Source organism: Rhinatrema bivittatum, chromosome 13 (assembly GCF_901001135.1).
Source record: "Rhinatrema bivittatum chromosome 13, aRhiBiv1.1, whole genome shotgun sequence".
Classification (NCBI taxonomy): Eukaryota; Metazoa; Chordata; class Amphibia; order Gymnophiona; family Rhinatrematidae; genus Rhinatrema; species Rhinatrema bivittatum.
This window is the reverse complement of record NC_042627.1, coordinates 43773548-43790184: the sequence shown is the minus strand read 5'-3', so window position 1 is coordinate 43790184 and position 16637 is coordinate 43773548. Positions and strand designations below refer to the sequence as shown.

Here is a 16637-nt window from a genome sequence, read left to right as displayed (position 1 = left end):
ACTCCTTAAGCAACCCAAGGCACCCATGAAGACTTCAGGCTCCTCTGCCCATTCGCTTACCCAAGAGTCTTTGGAGGGCTTAATGTGTGGGGAAGACTCAACATTATAGCCCCTTCCACTGGGGAGTCCATTGGGGAGTCTATCTCCAAAGAAGAGGAGTCCTCAGTGGTGAGGTTGTTTCAGAGAGAACTCTGTACATTGATTATTAATGTGATCATTGCTCTTAAGATTTGTAGCACCAAGAGAGATGACCAGGTGGAGGAAGACCCGATCCTACAGGGAATCCAGAAGCCTCTAAAGCCTTCCTATTACACCCAGCTCTGAAAAGTATGGTATTAACCAAATGGGACTTCCCCCAAAGGGAGGTTGATGGATGGCAGACTTATGAGTAAAATCTACCCCCCTTTGGGGGAAGGCCCATTTGGTTAATACCATACTTTTCAGAGCTGGGTGTAAGAACATAAGAAATTGCCATGCTGGCCGCCGGAACTTTGCCTTTGCCTCAGGCTGGTAAGCCTTTACAACATTTACTTAAGCTGATTGGTTCCCGGACCGCAGGAGGAGGGCTCACCCCTGCATAAAAGAACTGCTGTAGCGGTGCGACGCTGCCGCCGGAACTTTGCCTTTGCCTCAGGCTGGTAAGCCTTTACAACATTTACCTAAGCTGATTGGTTCCCGGACTGCAGGAGGAGGGCTCACCCCTGCATAAAAGAACTGCTATAGCGGCGCGATGCTGCCGCCGGAACTTTGCCTTTGCCTCAGGCTGGTAAGCCTTTACAACATTTACCTAAGCTGATTGGTTCCCGGACCGCAGGAGGAGGGCTCACCCCTGCATAAAAGAACTGCTGTAGCGGCGCGACGCTGCCGCCGGAACTATGCCTTTGCCTCAGGCTGGTAAGCCTTTACAACATTTACCTAAGCTGATTGGTTCCCGGACTGCAGGAGGAGGGCTCACCCCTGCATAAAAGAACTGCTGTAGCGGCGCGACGCTGCCGCCGGAACTTTGCCTTTGCCTCAGGCTGGTAAGCCTTTACAACATTTACCTAAGCTGATTGGTTCCCGGACTGCAGGAGAAGGGCTCACCCCTGCATAAAAGAACTGCTGTAGCGGCGCGACGCCTAAGCCGCGCGCGCCGAAGGGGCGCGTGGCTTTGGCCGGCTTAGGCCGGAGAAGGCGGGAGAAGGCCCGGATTTATCTTTGAACATTTTAATTTTGTAAAGGTAATTACCTTATACTTCTTTATATAAATTGTTCGACGGCCATTAAGATACACATCTTAGGTAATAGAAGATATTGTTGGTTTTGGAGCTTTCTTGTGATTCTTGTATGATGCCACATACCAAAAGAAAAGCAAGGGTTAAAGAATTAACGTCTACTCCAGTTCCTGGTATTCATCAAACAAGTATAGAAGAGAGTTTCAAAAGGTCCTCAACCGTGAGGATGGCTGCAGGGGGCATCAATATGGAGCCAGAATTGAGCCCTAAGCCTATTGAAACATCGTTAAGTCCCGGGGCTCCCACGAGACCTGAACCTCCACAAAACAGGAATACTGAACTAACATCTATAATGACATCAGAACCCATAACCCAGAGGAGCTCAGGGATTACTACTGAGCTTCCGGTGGGCCCAGTGGAAATGGGTCCCAGGGTAATAGAGGGAGTGCACAGTATTATACCTGACTTGGAGGACACTATGGGAGAAGGAGAAGGTGTAATACAAGTAATAACTGCGAGAGATTTTACCTTAAAAGAAATTGGTGAAATGATTGTACAAATGCATAAATCAATAAATAGTATGTCCCATAGAATCCAACAAGCTTTACAACTGAACCATGAAGTTGAACAGAAGGTGGGAAAATTAGAAGAGGAAATTAAGGTGGTTAAAGAGAAAGTAGATAAAAATAGTGAGGTTCAAATTAATTTAATAAGATCAGAGAAAATGTGCCTTGATATAGGATAGAGAGTATTGAAAATCAATCCAGAAGTACAAACTTAAGACTTCTTAATTTTCCAAAGATAAATCTCATTTCCCCATTAGACTTATTCCGTAGCTATCTAAAAAATGTATTAAAATATACAGATTCCTCTATTCCTGCTCTATCAAGGATATTCTATCTTCCAACTTATAAAGATGAAGTATTAAATGCTTCAAAAGGAGAAATGGAATCAGAAATTAGTCTAACAGACATACTGGAAAAATCTTTTGAGGTAAATATACCGCTGAGAGCGACTTTAATAGTCCAATTTGTCTTTCTTACAGAGAGAGACGCAATCCTGAGATCCTTTTTTAGGAATCAGGATAAAAAGTTCTATGGGCAAAGCATAAAAATATTTCCAGACATAGCCTGTTCTACACAACTTCGTAGAAAAAAATTTCTAGCAATGAGAGCTGAAGCTCTACAGAAATGGGCTAAGTTTATTTTAAGATATCCATGCCGCTGTATAATTATTCACCAAGAGTCTCGTTATATTTTCAATTTTCCAGAGCAGTTAAGGGAGTACTTGAATTCACAACCCCAAAATGTCCCATAGGTAGGGAGGTTAGTAAATGTAACTGAGGGTCAGACATTTATTATATTAAAATTATTTCTTGAATAGTAGCTCCACTATTATAGATGTGTATTTTTATTTTCTTTGCATAATGATTGATGAAGAAATTCAATTTCAATTTCCTTTGTTGGTAACAAACGTGTTTTTCATATGGATGATTTACATTTAATTGTTAGATGTTAACTGTATGTATAATTGAAATTCAATAAAAATATTAAATATAAAAAAAAAGAAATTGCCATGCTGGGTCAGACCAAGGGTCCATCAAGCCCAGCATCCTGTTTCCAACAGAGGCCAAAACAGGCCGCAAAAACCTGGCAATTACCCAAACACTAAAAAGATCCCATGCTACTGATGCAATTAATAGCAGTGGCTATTCCCTAAGTAAACTTGATTAATAGCCGTTAATGGTCTTCTCCAAGAACTTCTCCAAACCTTTTTTGAACCCAGCTACACTAACTGCACTAACCACTTCCTCTGGCAACAAATTCCAGAGCTTTATTGTGCATTGAGTGAAAAAGAATTTTCTCTGATTAGTCTTAAATGTGCTACTTGCTAACTTCATGGAATGCCCCCTAGTCCTTCTATTATTCGAAAGTGTAAATAACAGATTCACATCTACTCGTTCAAGACCTCTCATGATCTTAAAGACTTCTATCATATCCCCCCTTCAGGATTCCTTTGGCAGTTCCCTGCAAAATGACTATCCCAGTCAAAGGAGGGACAGTTTAAAAAGATCCCCAAGACAGAAGAGGCGGCACTGAAGCAAGCCTTTTCCATTAATGCCATATTCCAGCAAGCCTCTATCTGAGGAGACTGTAGCACAGACAGTGTGCTGGGTACAACAGCTCCTGGAGTCTTGAGGGTACAGAACGAATAGAGTCTGGCATGGCCTTTCTAGCAGACACCATATATGTTGTTAGAATGGCATCCTGAGTGGTGGCATCAGGCCTAGTAGCCAGGAGGCTACTATGGCTCTGAAATTGGGTGTCAGACATCATAACTAAGGCTCACCTTTGCAAGCTGCCCTACAAAGGAGGATTTTTTGGGAAGGAACTTGTTCTCAGTTGGATTTCCTGCTTTTCTGTTTATTATATTTACTCTTGTTACGTTCCTACAGTCCACTGCCCAGTCCCTGTTTGATGTAATTGTTCTACCTGCAGTTTGATGTACACCGATATGATGTATCTACTAATATCGGTATAGAAAAGCCATTAAATAAATAAATAAAAATAAAATGAAAGCTAGTCAAGGACTTAGGAAAAGATAAGCCTAAGGCGCCAACACTTCAGAGAATACTGAAAATCGAAAACAAGCAAATATGTGTCTCAGCAAGTCACCAAGGCCAAATCTCATTCTTTTTGAAGGACATGGAAAGCAAAGGATGACTCTTCCGCTGTAGGCTTGGGTCACCATCCCAGTGAGATTCAGAAGGTCCTTCTGTGATGGTTCTGGTGGGCAGAAGTCTCCAGATATTCTACATGGAATGGACTCGCATTACATTAGATTATGGACTTCTATACATAATTTGAAGGGGATACTCCCAGGAATTAGCAAACCCATTTCTCCAGGCCTTTATGGCATCCCCTTGTTCTTCTCCTGCAACAGGGAGGCAAGAATGACCACACTGGCAAAGCTGCAGAATTTCCAATCTATTGTTCCAGTTTCCCCAGGAGAATAAGGATGGAGTAGTTAATCTATTTTGTGGTCTCCTTTTGGCCTGTCCTAAATGTCAAAGGGGTCAACAAGTGTCTCAGGTGCCACATTTTTAGAGACTTCTAGCACCCCTCAGTTTAGGCCAAGTTTCATATCCCGATATAGGACTCCATCAAAATCATCTTCACTTCTGCATACTGGACAAAACTTTCAATTTCAGACCCTACCTTTTGGTCTTGCGACCACCCCAGAAACTTTCACCAAGGTGATAGTAGTGGTGGCCATGACATTATGCAAGCAGAGCATATTGGTCCATCCCTATCTGTATGACTGGCTTATCAGAGTCAAGCCTTTTCTGGAAACCAGCTAGCCTGAACTACAGTTCTAAGGACAATGGAGCAACTTGGCTGGATGGTAAACTATGTGAAAAACAGTTTGCATCCTACCCAGTTGCTGGAATTTCTGGGAGCCCTTTTCAATAAAATAATAGGACGGGTGACCCTCACTCCAAAGAGGATGATCAAATAGATATCTCTTGCACAAAATGTCCAGTCTCAAAAAGCATCCCAAACTTGGGATTATCAGCCACTCAGACCTAGTCCCATGGGCCACAGCTCAAATATGCGTGTTGCAGCACTCCTTGTCCTTGTGGTCTCCAGATTCCCTAAACTACAACTACAACTTAAGGAAGACCTTAAGATGGTGTATGGAACCTTCTAATCTGTTGAAAGGCATGGACTTAGAACCTCCTTCCTGAATCACCATAATCACGGACGTCAGCACAAGTGGCTGAGGGAGCCCACTGCCAGGGCCAAATGGTACAGGGGCAGTGGTCAAGGAAGGAATCAACATTGTCAAAGAAAAGGTTAGAAGCAAGAGCCATCAGACGAGACTTATTGTCCTTCCTACCCGTTATAAAAGGGAGAGCAGTCTGAATACTATCAAACAATTCCACGGTGGTAGTATACGTGATAAACAAGCCATGGGCATGTGCAACCAAATGCTAGTAGCCAAAGCAAGTATATTATGCAGGTGGGCAACGTAAAATCTGCACCTCCTATCTGCGGCCCAGATCAGAGGAATCAAGAATATGTAGGCTGATTTCCTCAGCAGAAACAGACTAGATCCTGGAGAGTGGGAGTTTAGTCTGGAAGCATTTCAGATAATCGTGAACCAATGGGGGCACCTGGTAATGGATTTGATTGCAACTCGAGCAAATGCAAGATAGTTTTTTCAGTCGGCACAAGGAAGTAGGCTCCAGCAAAATAGATGCCCTTATATTACCTTGACTAAAGGACAACGTCTTTTATGTATTTCCATCCTGGCCTCTGTTAGGATGGACCCTGAACAGAAAAGACTGGCCCAGGAGGCTCTGGTATGTGAACCTAATAAGACTACTGGAGAGAACCCTTGTACATCTTCCCAGGAAGTGTAGTTTGTTAGGGCAGGGCCTAATTTCATTAGAAGATCCTTCTCCATTTTTTCGTATAGCCTGGCCCTTGAAAGATTGTTCTTCTATAGTCATTCTGACCATGCTGAAAGCATGAAAACTTTTGCTTTCCTAGCTTATATCCGCATTTGTCATCTGTTCAAGAATTTGTGACAAATACGTATGATCGCCTGTAGGAAAGCACGTATTTCCTGTATCTTGGATTTTATCCAGAAAGGACTGGATAATGGGTTAGCTTTTAGCTCATTAAAGGTATAGGTAGCAGCCATATCCAGCTAGAGAGGGCCAATTAAGGAGTTTGCAGGTAACTGTCCACCTGGACATAGTACATTTTCTTAGAGGGGTTTAGCATATTAGGCCCCCTTTCAGACTAGTTGTTCCACAATGAGAACTTAATTTAGTTCTTAGGGTTCTAGTGGCACCCCTTTCAACCAATAATGCAAGCATCTCTAAAGGATTGCTCTTTAAAGACAGTCTTTTTGGTGGCTGTCCGATCGGTTAGATGTGTCTTGGAGATACTAGCCCTTCCTCGCAGGGACCCTTACTTGCCCCTAGATTCATAAAAATGCGATAATACATGGATAACACCCGGGCTAAGAAAAAGGGGCATGTTTATGGAAATTTTAGAATTACCACACCACATGATAACATACCGTTTCACATCGGTAGAATTTATTTATTTTATTTATTTAGGATTTTTCTATACCGATATTCATGAATACATATCATATCGGTTTACACAGAACTAGGATAGCAAAACTTGAATATCGAATATCATGGGAAAAGGAAAAGAAAAAAGAAGAGAAGAAATAGTTACATTGAACAAGGAGAAAAGAACTTGGAAGTGGAAGAAACGGGTATAAACTTCAAGATTAAGCATAGAGAAGGAAGAAGGAGGCTAACTGAGGCATAACTGAGCTATTTGATTTAGGCAAAAAGACTGGTGCTAAACCTTTGATATTAAGTGAGATACGAGGGAATAGGGAAAGGCCATGGGAGACATCCTTTAAAATACTGGTAAAAGTCCGGGTTCAGTTAGTTAGGGGGTTGGGGAGAAGGCTGACGGAGAGAGAGTAAAGGTGGTAAGGGGGTGGGGGGAAGTTACTGTAGGTACCTTGGTTCTTACTGGGATCTTACTAAGTTCTTACAGGGGTGTATGAGGTCAGGGGAAGGAGGGGGAGTTACAGAAGAGGAGGAGGGAGTTGTTAGTAGATACTGAAGTGGGGTGGAGGTTATGAAAAGGCTTGTTTAAACAACCAGGTTTTTAGTTTTTTCTTAAAGGTATGGATGCAGTGTTCTAGGCATAAGTCTGGAGGCATGGAGTTCCATAATGAAGGTCCAGCTAAGGAAAAGGTGCATTCTCTGGTAGAAATGTAGTGGAACAGTTTAGGGGAAGATATGTGGAGGGAACCTTTGTAAGCGGATCTGACGGGTCTGTTAAAGGTGTGGTACTGTAAGGAATCATTTAGCCAATGGGTATGTTGGTTATGAAGTGCTTTGTGGATGATGGTGAAGCTCTTATTGGAGTATTCTAAAGTGGATAGGGAGCCAGTGGAGATCTTTGAGGATCGGTGTGTTGTGCTCTTTTTTGCGGGTATTGGTGAGCTGTCTGGTTGTGCAGTTCTGGAGCATTTGGAGAGGTTTAATGGTAGTCGTAGGGAGGCCTAGGAGCAGGGAATTGCAGTAGTCGATTTTGGAAAATAGTGTGGCTTGGAGTACAGTGTGAAAGTCATTGGGATGGAGGAGGGGTTTTAATCTTTTTAGAACTTGGAGTTTAAAGTAGCAGTCTTGTTGTAGTATTGATACATTTTTTTAGGTTCAACTGGTTGTCCAGAATGATGCCCAGGTCTTGCGTGGTGTGGTAAACCTTTTGCACCCCGCAGTAATTCCTATTTTGCATCTTGTGCTGAGAGAGAGAGCACTTATCTATAAGGCCCTCATAATAATCAAGAGGCATCTAATAGCTCGAGATGAGGTGTTGGTGGTGGTTTAGGGTTTAGGGGCCAGTTTTCCATGCAGAGTGAAACGTATGAACAGCACAGTACACCTCGGTGAAGTTTAGATGTCATTTGGAATGAGGAAATCTTACAAAGATGACATTTCTATTATGTTCTCTCACCCTAGATTGATGGTCTCTATAACAAGATACTATCAAGCTAGGTCGAGATGAATGATCCTGTTGGTTTTTACACTGGATTCGGTCATCTTCTGACTGGTCCCTTCCTTTCTGCACAAAATGGTGCCCCCATTTCATCTGAATCAGGTAGTATCTCTTCCAGCCTTTAAAGATGACAAATTATGGAATAAAACATAAGAACATAAGAACATAAGAAAATGCCATACTGGGTCAGACCAAGGGTCCATCAAGGCCAGCATCCCGCCTCCAACAGTGGCCAATCCAGGCCATAAGAACCTGGCAAGTACCAAAAACTAAGTCTATTCCATGTAACCATTGCTAATGGCAGTGGCTATTCTCTAAGTGAACTTAATAGCAGGTAATGGACTTCTCCTCCAAGAACTTATCCAATCCTTTTTTAAACACAGCTATACTAACTGCACGAACCACATTCTCTGGCAACAAATTCCAGAGTTTAATTGTGCGTTGAGTAAAAAAGAACTTTCTCCGATTAGTTTTAAATGTGCCCCATGCTAACTTCATGGAGTGTCCCCTAGTCCTTCTACTATCCGAAAGAGTAAATAACCGATTCACATCTACCCGTTCTAGACCTCTCATGATTTTAAACACCTCTATCATATCCCCCCTCAGTCGTCTCTTCTCCAAGCTGAAAAGTCCTAACCTCTTTAGTCTTTCCTCATAGGGGAGTTGTTCCATTCCCCTTATCATTTTGGTAGCCCTTCTCTGTACCTTCTCCATCGCAATTATATCTTTTTTGAGATGCGGCGACCAGAATTGTACACAGTATTCAAGGTGCGGTCTCACCATGGAGTGATACAGAGGCATTATGACATTTTCCGTTTTATTCATCATTCCTTTTCTAATAATTCCCAACATTCTGTTTGCTTTTTTGACTGCCGCAGCACACTGAACCGACGATTTCAATGTGTTATCCACTATGACACCTAGATCTCTTTCTTGGGTTGTAGCACCTAATATGGAACCCAACATCGTGTAATTATAGCATGGGTTATTTTTCCCTATATGCATCACCTTGCACTTATCCACATTAAATTTCATCTGCCATTTGGATGCCCAATTTTCCAGTCTCACAAGGTCTTCCTGCAATTTATCACAATCTGCTTGTGATTTAACTACTCTGAACAATTTTGTGTCATCTGCAAATTTGATTATCTCACTCGTCGTATTTCTTTCCAGATCATTTATAAATATATTGAACAGTAAGGGTCCCAATACAGATCCCTGAGGCACTCCACTGTCCACTCCCTTCCACTGAGAAAATTGCCCATTTAATCCTACTCTCTGTTTCCTGTCTTTTAGCCAGTTTGCAATCCACGAAAGGACATCGCCACCTATCCCATGACTTTTTACTTTTCCTAGAAGCCTCTCATGAGGAACTTTGTCAAACGCCTTCTGAAAATCCAAGTATACTATATCTACCGGTTCACCTTTATCCACATGTTTATTAACTCCTTCAAAAAAGTGAAGCAGATTTGTGAGGCAAGACTTGCCCTGGGTAAAGCCATGCTGACTTTGTTCCATTAAACCATGTCTTTCTATATGTTCTGTGATTTTGATGTTTAGAACACTTTCCACTATTTTTCCTGGCACTGAAGTCAGGCTAACCGGTCTGTAGTTTCCCGGATCGCCCCTGGAGCCCTTTTTAAATATTGGGGTTACATTTGATATCCTCCAGTCTTCAGGTACAATGGATGATTTTAATGATAAGTTACAAATTTTTACTAATAGGTCTGAAATTTCATTTTTTAGTTCCTTCAGAACTCTGGGGTGTATACCATCCGGTCCAGGTGATTTACTACTCTTCAGTTTGTCAATCAGGCGTACCACATCTTCTAGGTTCACCGTGATTTGATTCAGTCCATCTGAATCATTACCCATGAAAACCTTCTCCATTACGGGTACCTCCCCAACATCCTCTTCAGTAAACACCGAAGCAAAGAAATCATTTAATCTTTCCGCGATGGCCTTATCTTCTCTAAGTGCCCCTTTAACCCCTCGATCATCTAACGGTCCAACTGACTCCCTCACATGCTTTCTGCTTCGGATATATTTAAAAAAATTTTTACTGTGAGTTTTTGCCTCTACAGCCAACTTCTTTTCAAATTCTCTCTTAGCTCAGAGGTTCATCTATTGGACATTGGTGCATGTTCTTAAGATACCTAAAATTCACAAACCCGTTCTGGAAGCCTGACAAGCCATTTGTATTACATTGAGGCTCGTGGAAATGAGAAGCAGCCTCTAAGTGTATAGTAGCCAGATGGATCAAAGAAACAATCTTCTCGGCTTATCTGCTCCGAGGTAAGCAAGCACTAGCTATACTCCAGGAACTCCACCAAAGCTCAGGAGGCATCATAGACAGAGATGCCTGTGGCCCTAGAAGCTTTTTGTAGGGTCTCCCTTTACCAAACATTACAGACTTGATGTATGGGCAAAGGCAGGCACAGTCTTTGGAGCAAGTGTCCTTGGAGCAGCACTTTGTTCTTCTGGCCCAAAGGAGTAGCAGCTTGGATTTTTCCTATGAGTAAGGACTGGTCTACTAAGAAAATAAGGAAGGCAAAATTTAATCTTATCTGATAATTTCATTTCCTTGAGTCTTGCTAGACCTGTCCAAAACCCACCAAGGAATATAGTGCTGCCAGATCCTAGCACAACGCAAAGCTATGTGCTATGTCCTCTACCTTTTTATCCTGTCATATTCCATCGAGGGGGATAGAAGTGTCCAGACTTCAACCCTTCCTTTATCCAAAGAGAATGATGGTGGAAAAGAAAAAAGGAATATATATATTTATGTAGTTCAGATATCTAGCAGTTGAACATGGAAATGCACAGAGAGTGAATCAGAGATATCTCTCTTTTTACCTCTCCATTGCAAGCTTGGTTTTTGTTTTTAATTATCTCAAATTGGTGTAAAGTAGTTGTCTCATTCCTGCTCTGATAGAACATAAGGCCATACACAGCACATCCCATTATAACTGGACATAATATCACAAGAGGTAAAGGTGAATCCTCTGTCTCTGGCAGCTTTAGAGAGGAAAATACCTTGAATGAAGACTGTCTAGCAGTACTCAAGGAAAGGAAATTATCAGCTAACATTAAATTTCACTTCAATCTTTTGCTTATGGAAAACCTTGCTGGGAAGGAGGGAATTCCTAAAAAAAACCAAAAGGAAATATTAGATATATAGGAGCCCTATATCCAAGCCAATTGCTATCGAGTGAAGAATTTAATTCTTAATGATTAAGTATCCTTTACGATATATGGAAGAACACTAAGTTTCATTGGACTCTATTGTTGTGAATGTTTTCTCACTTAGGAGGTGCTTAAGGGGGCGGAGAATGGTAACTGAAGAATTAAAACTGTATTACATTGTCTATAAATGTTGCATGGTATGTAAAAGGAACAATTACTGTGCAGTATTGCTTTTTATATTGTTATAATGAAAGCAGAATTGACTTAGAACATGCAAATGAGTTAAAATATGCACTCAGCTTTTTGCATAGCTGAGCGCACATTTTAACTTTGGCTGGAAAAGGTGTTTCTCAGACTCATGATTTATGCACACCAAAAACAAGCAAAATAAATAAATAATAAACTATGCTTTGTGTACACGAAGCATGTTTTATGCACAAATGATTTATACATACAAAAATGCTTTCATTCAGAAAACACATTTTATATGCATAAATCATATTTTACATGTAGAAAACATGGGTTGTGTGCATGTTTTGATACCAATGAGCAGAAACGTAGGCAAAAACTAAGAGGCTTAAGATATTTCTGCTTTTTATTCTATCTTAAAAACTTCTAATAATGGTTTTACACCTGGTTGGTCTGGTTTGAGCGCTCAAAGTGGTCCAATCACGCTTCAAGACTTGAAAGCAAAATATGCCACTAGGGAGTTGATGCACTAGCTTCTGGGCCTTATTTTGAATCTTAAGTAAACAAGGGTTGCAGGCACACTTAAAATTCAGCACTTACTGTCTGTAAAGTGCGCTCGGCCAAGTGCACCATTTAACATACGTTTGGCCATGTGTTTTTGAAGCGCATCTGTTACCCCTTAAACTGTAAAGGGCTTAGCGCGTCGAAAACCTGTAGCCAAACCCCCTGGAAACTAATAGTGCTCATCAACATGCAAATGCATGTTGATGAGCATTATTAGTTAGTCACTTGGGATACTGAAAGTAAAATGAGCAGCCCGAAAAAGTGTACAGAAATGCAGAAAATACTGCTGTGCTGTATACCCTCCAATTTAATATCCTAGCGATATTAATGCCAAAATAAATAAATATTTAAAACTTTTTTTTAAAAATGTGCCATCCGGTTAGGAGAATGGATGCTCAATTTTAACAGTGTCCGTTTTCCTAATCGATGGCTGCAGTGGGTTTGGAAAACCGATGCTTGTAAAATTGAGCGTCTGTTTCCTGAACCCGTTGACAGAGCCACTTCACCTGGGCCAAGGAGACGCTAGAGGTGCATAATCTTCCCTAGCGCCTCCTTTTAGCATGACCCCTCATTTAAATATAGGATCGCGCACCCAGGAGAGGTAGCTGGGTACGTGTTGGCAGAGCGGGCACTCAACACAGAACGCCTGTTCCCCCGCATTTCTTACTGAATTGGCCTGATATTGTGGGCCCATGGCCAAGAGCGTTCAAGACAGTCCTGCTATCCTAGTGCTAAAATGAAGGTATGGATGACAGAGTCCCTACCTGCCCCTTACTTGGGAGCCAATGTAATAAGGTGCACTCAGCAAAGTGCACAGTTTAACCCACAGTTGTGTACATGTTTTTTATGTACAAACTTTACTGTTGATGCAGCAAGACGTTTTGATCACAAAATATGTGTACAGGTTATACCACCTTATGCAAATCACATGCTAATGTTGGCAGTAGCTGTTAAACCCAAATGCAGAGAGATAAGAACATAAGAAATTGCCATGCTGGGTCAAACCAAGGGTCCATCAAGCCCAGCATCCTGTTTCCAACAGAGGCCAAAACCAGGCCACAAGAACCTGGCAATTACCCAAACACTAAGAAGATCCCATGCTACTGATGCAATTAATAGCAGTGGCTATTCCCTAAGTAAAATTGATTAATAGCCATTAATGGACTTCTCCTCCAAGAACTTATCCAAACCTTTTTTGAACCCAGCTAAACTAACTGCACTAACCACATCCTCTGGCAACAAATTCCAGAGCTTTATTGTGCGTTGAGTGAAAAAGAATTTTCTACAATTAGTCTTAAATGTGCTACTTGCTAACTTCATGGAATGCCCCCTAGTCCTCCTATTATTCGAAAGTGTAAATAACCAAGTCACATCTACTCGTTCAAGACCTCTCATGATCTTAAAGACCTCTATCATATCCCCCCTCAACCGTCTCTTCTCCAAGCTGAACAGCCCTAACCTCTTCAGCCTTTCCTCATAGGGGAGCTGTTCCATCCCTTTTATCATTTTGGTTGCCCTTCTCTGTACCTTCTCCATCGCAACTATATCTTTTTTGAGATGCGGCGACCAGAATTGTTCAGAGGCATTATCACGTTTTCCGTTCTATTAACCATTCCCTTCCTAATAATTCTTAACATTCTATTTGCTTTTTTGACTGCTGCAGCACACTGAGCCGACAATTTCAAAGTATTATCCACTATGATGCCTAGATCTTTTTCCTGGGTGGTAGCTCCTAATATGGAACCTAACATCATGTAACTTCAGCAAGGGTTATTTTTCCCTAGATGCAACACCTTGCACTTGTCCACATTAAATTTCATCTGCCATTTGAATGCCCAATCTTCCAGTCTTGCATGGTCCTCCTGTAATGTATCACAGTCTGCCTGTGATTTAACTACTCTGAATAATTTTGTATCATCCGCAAATTTGATAAACTCATTCGTCGTATTCCTTTCCAGATCATTTATATATATATATTGAAAAGCACCAGTCCAAGTACAGATCCCTGCGGCACTCCACTGTTTACCCTTTTCCACTGAGAAAATTGACCATTTAATCCTACTCTCTGTTTCCTGTCTTTTAACCAGTTTGTAATCCACGAAAGGACATCGCCTCCTATCCCATGACTTTTTAGTTTTCGTAGAAGCCTCTCATGAGGGACTTTGTCTAAAGAGGTTAGGACTTTTCAGCTTGGAGAAGAGACGACTGAGGGGGGGATATGATAGAGGTGTTTAAAATCATGAGAGGTCTAGAACGGGTAGATGTGAATCGGTTATTTACTCTTTCGGATAGTAGAAAGACTAGGAGGCACTCCATGAAGTTAGCATGGGGCACATTTAAAACTAATCGGAGAAAGTTCTTTTTTACTCAACGCACAATTAAACTCTGGAATTTGTTGCCAGAGGATGTGGTTAGTGCAGTTAGTATAGCTGTGTTTAAAAAAGGATTGGATAGGTTCTTGGAGGAGAAGTCCATTACCTGCTATTAAGTTCACTTAGAGAATAGCCACTGCCATTAGCAATGGTTACATGGAATAGACTTAGTTTTTGGGTACTTGCCAGGTTCTTATGGCCTGGATTGGCCACTGTTGGAAACAGGATGCTGGGCTTGATGGACCCTTGGTCTGACCCAGTATGGCATTTTCTTATGTTCTTATGTTCTTATGTTTGTCAAACGCCTTCTGAAAATCCAAATACACTACATCTACTGGTTCACCTTTATCCACATGTTTATTAACCCCTTCAAAAAAAATGAAGCAGATTTGTTAAGAACATAAGAAATTGCCATGCTGGGTCAGACCAAGGGTCCATCAAGCCCAGCATCCTGTTTCCAACAGAGGCCAAAACCAGGCCACAAGATTCTGGCAATTACCCAAACACTAAGAAGATCCCATGCTACTGATGCAATCAATAGCAGTGGCTATTCCCTAATTAAAATTGATTAATTGCCATTAATGGACTTCTCCTCCAAGAACTTATCCAAACCTTTTTCGAACCCAGCTACACTAACTGCACTAATCACATGCTCTGGCAACAAATTCCAGAGCTTTATTGTTCGTTGAGTGAAAAATAATTTTCTCCGATTAGTCTTAAATGTGCTATTTGCTAACTTCATGGAATGTCCCCTAGTCCTTCTATTATTCGAAAGTGAAAATAACAGAGTCACATCTACTCGTTCAAGGACCTCTCATGATCTTAAAGACCTCTATCATATCCCCCCTCAGCCGTCTCTTCTCCAAGCTGAGCAGCCCTAACCTCTTCAGCCTTTCCTCATAGGGAAGCTGTTCCATCCCCTTTATCATTTTGGTTGCCCTTCTCTGTACCTTCCCTTGGGTAAATCCATGTTGACTGTGTCCCATTAAATCATGTCTTTCTATATGCTCTACGATTTTGATCTTGAGAATAGTTTCCACTATTTTTCCCAGCACTGAAGTCAGGCTCACTGGTCTATAGTTACCTGGATCGCCCCTGGAGCCTTATTTAAATATTGGGGTTACATTGGCCACCCTCCAGTCTTCAGGTACAATGAATGATTTTGATGATAGGTTACAAATTTTAACTAATAGATCAGAAATTTCATTTTTGAGCTCCTTCAGAAACCTAGGATGCATACCATCCGGTCTAGGTGATTTGCTACTCTTTAGTTTGTCAATCTGGCCTAAAGGTTCATAGTGATTTCGTTCAGTTCGTCTGACTCATCACCCCTGAAAACCATCTCCAGAACTGGTATCTCCCCAACAATCCTCATTAGTAAACACAGAGGCAAAGAATTCATTTAGTCTTTCTGCAATGGCCTTATCTTCCCTAAGAGCCCCTTTAACCCCTCTGTCATCTAATGGTCCAACCGACTCCCTCACAGGTTTCTTGCTTTGGATATATTTTAAAAAGTTTTTATTATGAGTTTTTGCCTCTATGACCAACTTCATTTCAAATTCTCTCTTCGCCTGTCTTATCAATGTTTTACACTTACCTTGACAATGCTTATGTTTTATCCTATTTTCTTCAGATGGATCCTTCTTCTAATTTTTGAAGGATGTTTTTTTGGCTAAAATAGCCTCTTTCACCTCACCTTTTAACCATGACGGTAATCGTTTTGCCTTTCTTCCACCTTTCTTAATGCACGGAATACATATGGACTGCGCCTCTAGGATTGTATTTTTAAACAATGTCCAAGCCTGTTGAACACTTTTAACCTTTGCAGCTGCACCTTTCAGTTTTTTTTCTATTTTCCTCATTTTATCAGTTTCCCTTTTTAAAATTTAGTGTTAGAGCTGCAGATTTACTTATTGTCCCCCTTCCAGTTATTAGTTTAAATTTGATCATGTTATGATCACTGCTGCCAAGTGGCCCTACCACCGTTACTTCTCTCACCAATTCTTGTGCTCCACTAAGAATTAAATCTAAAATAGCTCCCTCTCTTGTTGGTTCCTGAACCAATTGCTCTGGCTTAACTCATTTTCTTAGCACTGAAAACTTTACTCATAGGTAGATTCATGTTAATCTGTGGTTGGAAGCTGGAGTTCTAGTGCTGGGACCTGCAGTCAGGGTTTTATGTACAAAAATATATATATTCTTAAATGGGATAAACCCATTAGTTATTGTGTCAACATCTTGCATGGTATGGTTCATGCTGGGCAAATATGTCTAAGCCAGTGAAAATTGTAATAGGTAACCAAGCTCACTGATGTTTTCTGGAGCATATTGAATTTATTTTGCATTTCTTGACATGTTTTATATAATTGGGACTACTGAATGTTCAGTACTATGTAAATATTACAGCATGAATGCCCATCTTGGAATTTTTTGGGCTTATCAGATATTGGAGAAAGCCATTTGGGGTGTGTTCAAGATAGCATAACTATAATTCCTGGAGCCTGCTCCTT

At 41.2% G+C, this 16637-nt stretch overlaps 1 protein-coding gene across 4 annotated transcripts in view; it reads left to right on the top strand.

Moving 5' to 3' along the window:
- Nucleotides 1–16637, top strand: part of MINDY2 (MINDY lysine 48 deubiquitinase 2) — a 406879-nt gene that overhangs the window by 44325 nt on the left and 345917 nt on the right. The window lies entirely within an intron of this gene.